The 6,000-nt window shown below is 52.4% G+C and overlaps 1 protein-coding gene across 1 annotated transcript in view; it reads right to left on the reverse strand.

Annotated features, from left to right (window-relative positions):
* The window catches only part of SCARA5 (scavenger receptor class A member 5), a 116,950-nt gene extending 114,068 nt beyond the window's left edge, over positions 1 to 2,882 (reverse strand). The window contains exon 1 of the mRNA XM_027087879.1: positions 2,577 to 2,882. The gene's annotated coding sequence lies outside the window, so the exon portion shown is untranslated. The remainder of the gene's footprint in view (positions 1 to 2,576) is intronic.
* Positions 2,883 to 6,000: the final 3,118 nt, after the last annotated feature.

The following is a 6,000-nucleotide window of genomic DNA, read 5'->3' on the forward strand; positions in this document are numbered from 1 at the left end:
GGGACAGGGCCTGGCAGGTGGCAATGGGGGGACAGTGGCCACTGACTGAAGGGAAAAGAGGCACCCACCCTGTTCCAATAAACAGGGACGATGGCCAGACCCCCTTGCCGGGCACAGCAAACACAAATCCCCTATTTTCACAACCTGACTTTTCTCTCCAGAGACCTCTGACCTCAGGGCTGACAGGAGGCCAGAGCTGACCAGTTGCCATCCACCTGTCCTTCCGCTGGCCCAGGAGGGATGGCTGGGGCTTCTGCTCTTCAAGTAATGAGATGCCATCTGCCCCGCACACACGGTCACGCATGCACACACACACACACACGCAGGCACACACACTCAGGGTGTTCCCAGGCCCTGTGGGCCTTTCCTCCAGCCAGTGGGAGGGAAGGGTAGAGGGGAGCCTGCAGCCCTGCCGGCATCTCTCTTCCCTGCCCTCCGGGGTTCTTGGAGAGACGGCTCCCAGCCCCGCTTCTCCGGGCTGCAGTTGTGTCCAGTTTGCGAGTCCCCTGATGCTGGCCCTCCGTCTAAGTCCTCCACCCAGGGAGGGCCTCTAGGTGCGGCCCTGGGCAGCTCCACTGCTGCTAAGCTACAGGGGACCCTCCCTCGTTTCCCAAGCGCTCGTGCGGCACCCCGCCCTCTGGCCTCAGTCCTGGGGAGCTGCAAAGCAGGAGGCCGGTGTCTCCTCTGAGAGAGAGAACCCTCTCTCTGCCAAAGGCAACCGCAGCTGCCGTCCAGAGCCCGTGGGGTCTCCGAGAACCAGGGGTGGAGGTGTGGAGCCGGGCTTGGACCAGCTTTCCTGTCTGCCCATCGGCTCCCGGATCAGAGCTGGAATGCGCAGCACATTATCTGGAGTGTGTCTGTAGCGCAGCCCCTCCCCTGCCCCTCCGGACCCCTCAGCTGGTGGAGCCCTGGGGAGCCTGCTGGGAAAGGGGCTGAGCTGGAGGCCAGATGCCGTGCCATGAGATTGGCAGTGTTCAGCCGGCGCTGCTAATGTTTGCTCCTTGGGAATGAAACCTAAGAATGTTCTGTCTGCCCCAGGTTTTATCTGGGGCTGCTTTTCTTTCTTGGGGAATGGGGGGCAGGAATTTGGACCTTCCCGGCATTGGTCTTATAGCCTTTGGGCCAAGCCTGTGCAACTAATTGCCAAGTGGGGTGACGACACAGCAATACCTCCCAGCCCCGCACCCGTGTGCGTGCGGCCCCCGCAGTGCAGACCCTTTGCCTTTGGGACCTCTCTGCTTCCCAGGAGCCCCGTGAGGGAGGCAGGTGGCATCGGTCTATCATATTCCCATTCTAAAGGTAAGCCAACCGAGGCCCAGAGGGGAAGAACCGATGGGTGTCAGAGAGGGTGAGGCTTCCCACCCAGGGCACTGGCTTAGCGCGAAGTTGCTCTGTCCGGGAAGCGTGTGTCAGTCCCTTTTGGTGGCCCCCTTTCGGGCCCAAAGTGATGCAGTGAAGAGGGCCAGGTTAGGTGACCTGGAGCCAGGAGAGCCAGAAGGGAGGGGACCAGAGCCACAGAAACACGGGCAGGGTGGAGACACCAAAGGGACCTGTGGGGAGTGTGGGCTCAGAGGACACGGGGTCCCATCCCAGCTCCACTTCTTATCCCTGGGGAACTTGGCCCAATCAGCTGAGCTCGTTCAGCCTCAGGCCATCACCTCTGTGATGGGAAGAACACACCTGCTAGCCACTTGGTCCCAGCGAGCCTCGTGTGGGGCAGGGCATGTGGGAGGGCTGCATGGACAGGGGCATGCAGGGAGTCCGTGGTGGAGTCTGGTGAGAACCAACAGCTCCTCAGCATTTTCTGATCCTGCCAAGCAGCCAGGTACAGGGGTCCCTGGTCTCCTGAGGCCACCCTCCTGCCTAGTCAGTCCCAGAAACAATGCCAGTTGGATCCCTTTGCGAAAGGCAATCACAAATGCAGACCAGAGCTGAGAGCTGGAGCCTGGTCCTCCAAGTACCCCTCTGGGCAGCAGCAGGACGCAATCAATTCTGCCTGCTGAGGGGGTGGCCCAAGCCTTGCTGGGTTCCAGCGTCTAACTCTACAGGGCTCGTAACTCATCAAAACTAAATAGAGATCACCCTGCATGTGGCCCTCTCTGGAGACAGAATCGCTAAGTCAGTTTTAAGCCCTTTCCTCCTCTAACGGTACTTAGTTCACCTAAATCATAACCCAGAGCTGGAGAGGCACAGATGGTTTATAAGTAAGCTCTGCCTTCATACGCTCCACCACTGGACACACCTGCAGGCACACACACACACACACACACGTAAAGGGACTGTCACCTGTCCCATCTGCCCCCTGAATAGGCTGTGGAGCTGTGACATGAGGCTGGCAGAGTTGCCACTAAAGCGATCGCTTCCTCTGGCTCCCAAATGAGGGCTCACACCCACCAGCCCAGGCATCTGGATGAGGGCCCAGCAGGTGCCCCAAGCTGACAGCTAGGACTTTCCCACCCAGCACTAGCACCTCCACGCTCCACATCCTGGGGATGCTCAAACCCAGCGCCCCGTGTCCCCTGGCTGCCTTTAGAAAGCTGTGCCCAGGTGCTAGGACAGTCAGCCCCAAGACTCACCTGAGGGCTCCCCGTGAGGCTGCAGCGACCGTCCCCTCAGTTCCTGGCATTGGCCATGGTGGCTGGAGAGCTGGCTGCTGCCACCACCCCGAGACCCAGGCAGCCCCTCAGAGCTCGTTCCCACTGCCAGCCAAATCCAGATGGAGTCATAGAAAGAGGCTGCACGGTGCCCAGGGTCTCAGGGGTCACTTCTCCAGGAGGATCAGGTCAGGAGGCAAGACTCAACCTTGTGCCCATGTGGGAGTCCCTGTCTTGGTGCCCCGCCTCGGTCAGCCTTGGGCAGCGCTCGGGAGATGTTCTGTGGAGGCACCAGCGTCTCTGCTAGATACTGTCTGAGCTGTGAACTGCAGCTGCTCTGGCCGCCGGGCTTTATAAAGTTCTTGGAGCAGTTGCGAGGCTCCTATGGGGTCTGGAACGCGTCTCCCTCTAGTGGCCAATTTGAGCATTACAGCCCCACGCAGGAACACCCGCTGGATCCAGAGCAGCCTTGGTCTTGGGGACTCCACCCGCTTGTTCTAAAGGCCCTGCTCAAGGTATTTTTGGAACGCTTCTAGCGGAATGGCAGCTAGACCTGGCTTATGAGCCGCGCAAGAAAACCAGCCTTGTAAATTTATTCATAGGACGGAATTGGCATTGCTCGGTTCATTCACCGAACTTAGCTTAGAATTACTTTATGTGTTTTCCTGGAGGCACATCCACCCGTAAAGGACACGGATTGCCTGATTCAGAAGAGGGTTCTGGGAGTGCTGAAGGAACTTCCCAAAGTCAAGTTCAATGCAACTCAGTAAGGAAGCCAGCATTTCTGGAGCACTGACACCGCGCAAAGGTCAGGATACAGAGGTGAGTGAGAGGACACCGCCGGCCGCAGGGGGTTGCAGTCCAGGCTGAGAAGTGGGCTTGGGCACAGATAACTGTAAACCTAGCGTAAACCTAAGCATAACTGAAGATGTGTAAAAAAGGAGATTTCACCAAAATGTTAAGAGGGTAATTACCTTCAGGTTGAGGTGGTGATGGCAGCTCTGCCTGGGGGACAGAGCTCTGAGGTGACATTCACAAACACGCTCCCATTTCTTGCTTACAAGCTCAGCCTTAACCCCTGAGGGTCAGACCTCGTACAGGAGAATAGTTTGCCAAGGCTCAGCTCTCCCCACTGTGCAACCAGCAAACCACAGCTGAGTCGCAAATGTCTTAGTTATTTGCAGTGACTGCGCCTTCTGACCGTCCCTGGCAGGCAGCTACAATGTGAGGCTCCAAGACTCCGTTTTACAGGGAAAAAAACCCCAGTAATTATATCATAATGATGATGATAATAATAATAATTGGAGAAGGAAGAGGAAGAAGGAGGGGAGGGGAGCGGGGAGGAAGAGGTGAGAAAAAAACCCTTCGTAATATATATGCCGTGCTAGGTAATTCCAAGTGCTTTTCATATATTAACTCATTTAACCTTGACAATAGCCCTATGAGGTAGGTACTGCTATTATTCCCACTTTATTGAGACAGAAGAACTAAGCAATATGTCCAAGGTCAAGAAGCCTGTAAGTGGCAGAGCTAGATTCCACTCCAGGCAGTTTGACTGTAGTCTGTGCCCCGAACAACTCCCCTAACTGCCTCTGATGAAAAAGAGTGTGTTTTAGTCACCCATCAAGTCACCAGTATTCCTGGGAATGTAATCTTACAAATAGCAGGAAATGTGCTCAAAACGTTACGTCCAGCGATCTCACGGTGGAGACGTATATATTAACAATAAATGCCGTGGTTGGTGAGACCCTGGTGATGTCCCACTTATGTGAAGCAAGGCCTTTTTTTTTTTTTTGGAATATAGCTGATTTACAAGGTTTCAGGTATACAGCAAAGTGATTCATTTATACATACATATATATTCTTTTTCAGATTCTTTTCCATTATACATTATTACAAGATGTTGCATAGAGTTCCCTGTGCTATACAGTAGGTCCTTGTTGGTTATCTGTTTTATATACAGTAGTGTGTATCTGCTAATCCCAAATTCCTAATTTATCCCTCCCCCACCTCCTTTCCCCTTTGGTAACCATAAACCTGTTTTCTATGTCTGTGAATCTGCTTCTATTTCGTAAATAAGTTCATTTGTGTCATATTTTAGATTCCACACATAAGTGATATCATACGGTATTTGTCTTTCTTTCTGACTTACTTCACTTAGTATGAAGTATGATAATCTCTAGGCCTATCCATGTTGCTGCAAATGGCATTATTTCATTCATTTTTATGTCGGAGTAATATTTCATTGTATATATGTACCGCAACTTCTTTATCCATTCATCCGTCGATGGACATTTAAATTGTTTCCATATCTTGGCTATTGTAAATAGTGTTGCTGTGAACATTGGGGTGCTTGTACCTTTTAGTTTGTTTGTTTTTTGTTTTTTTTTTTTTTTTGCGCTACGCGGGCCTCTCACTGCTGTGGCCTCTCCCATTGCGGAGCACAGGCTCCAGACGCGCAGGCTCAGCGGCCATGGCTCACGGGCCCAGCCGCTCCGCGGCATGTGGGATCTTCCCAGACCGGGGCACGAACCTGTGTCCCCTGCATCGGCAGGTGGACTCTCAACCACTGCGCCACCAGGGTAGCCCTGGGGTGCTTGTACCTTTTTGAATTAGAGTTTTTGCTTTTTCTGAATATATGCCCAGGAGTAAGATTGCTGGATCATATGGTAACTATATTTTTAGTTTTTTAAGGAGCCTCCTTACTGTTCTACGTAGTGGCTGCACCAATTTACATTCCTACCAACAGTGTAGGAGGGTACAAGGCATTTTTTTTAACACTCCTATACTGGTGTGCCCTGCCCGTAGGGGAAAGGAAGGATGGGGACTCAAAGGCAGCCCAGGCTATTGGCTGAGCCTCTCCTTACCATTGGTAATTGATGATACAGACATGGAGGGGTCTCGTTCTCTGCACGTGAGACCCACGAGTGGGTACAGAACTATTAAACTCTAAAATTGCAGGAGGAATAAAGCTTAGCCTTTTAAACTCAGTAGCTTCAGGCAAAGGACATGACTTTCTCTCATTAATGCCTGATTTATTTCACTTCTTATAGTGATAAGATTTGTCCACATCAGTGCACATAGCGGTAGTTTGTTCTTTGTATTTTCCTTTTGGCTGAGTAATACTCCATCATATGCGTAGAGCACAACTTGTTTATCCGTTCTCCTTTTGATAGGCATTTGGGTTGTTTCCAATCTTTGTCTGTCATGAATAAAGCTGCCCAAACAGGCGAGGAGACATTTGATAGCAAAGTATAGGAACGACCTGGGAGGTATGTCTTCTAGTGGATGAGAGTCGTGCTGGCAGCTCATAGCTCCGATGATACCTTCTTGTCACCTGAAATCAGCATGGTCCAAAAAGCCCCCCACTCAATGGCAGAAAGCATTTATAATAGGCATTTTCCAC

Source organism: Aethalodelphis obliquidens, unplaced genomic scaffold (assembly GCF_003676395.1).
Source record: "Aethalodelphis obliquidens isolate GAN/ISIS:26980383/991018 unplaced genomic scaffold, ASM367639v1 scaffold61, whole genome shotgun sequence".
NCBI classification, from domain to species: Eukaryota; Metazoa; Chordata; class Mammalia; order Artiodactyla; family Delphinidae; genus Aethalodelphis; species Aethalodelphis obliquidens.